At 40.8% G+C, this 725-nt stretch overlaps 1 non-coding gene across 1 annotated transcript; it reads right to left on the bottom strand.

Moving 5' to 3' along the window:
- Positions 1-426: 426 nt before the first annotated feature.
- Positions 427-501, bottom strand: Trnap-cgg. The gene has a single exon. It is a non-coding gene; the product is annotated as a tRNA-Pro (tRNA).
- Between the last annotated feature and the right edge of the window lie 224 nt (positions 502-725).

The raw sequence follows: 725 nt of genomic DNA, 5'->3' as shown, positions 1-725 counted from the left end.
CTATCTCATCAAAAGTACGTGAACACTGTTACGTATTCCCGTGCACTTTGATTTTATATACAGTTTGGTTGAAAGTAAAAGAATGTTATTCATTTGCTTGGTAGTAATAAAATCATGGATTGAACTTTTATGATCTTTGGATATAATACAGTTTATATTGCATAGCACTTTAAGTAAACCAAATGTTGATTGTCGTTGCAAACATGAAAGATAAAATGCAGTTCTCACTACTGGTTTCTGTAGTTGAAAATTTAACTTTGTGCACTCTGATCTATTATGTGGGGATACGCACAACACTAAAAGATTTCCTGCTGTGAACGTATGATCTTTAATTTGCAATACTATATATTCATGACTGATCTGGCTTGTTAGAAATGAAACACTGTATCATTACTGTAACTGAAACTTCCTGGCAGATTAAAACTGTGTGCCGGACCGAGACTCGAACTCGGGACCTTTGCCTTCCGTGGGCAAGTGCTCTACCAACTGAGCTACCCAACCACGACTCACGCCCCGTCCTCACAGCTTTACTTCTGCCAGTATCTCGTCTCCTACCTTCCAAAAGTCATGCTTAGGTAGCTCAGTTGGTAGAGCACTTGCCCGTGGAATGCAAAGGTCCCAAGTTCGAGTCTCGGTCCGGCACACAGTTTTAATCTGCCAGGAAGTTTCATATCAGCGCACTCTCCGCTGCTGAGTGAAAATCTCATTCTGGATTACTGTAGCTG

This window comes from Schistocerca piceifrons, chromosome 2 (genome assembly GCF_021461385.2).
Source record: "Schistocerca piceifrons isolate TAMUIC-IGC-003096 chromosome 2, iqSchPice1.1, whole genome shotgun sequence".
NCBI classification, from domain to species: domain Eukaryota; kingdom Metazoa; phylum Arthropoda; class Insecta; order Orthoptera; family Acrididae; genus Schistocerca; species Schistocerca piceifrons.
The sequence above is the reverse complement of the archived record's forward strand: the minus strand, read 5'-3'. Positions and strand labels throughout refer to the sequence as shown.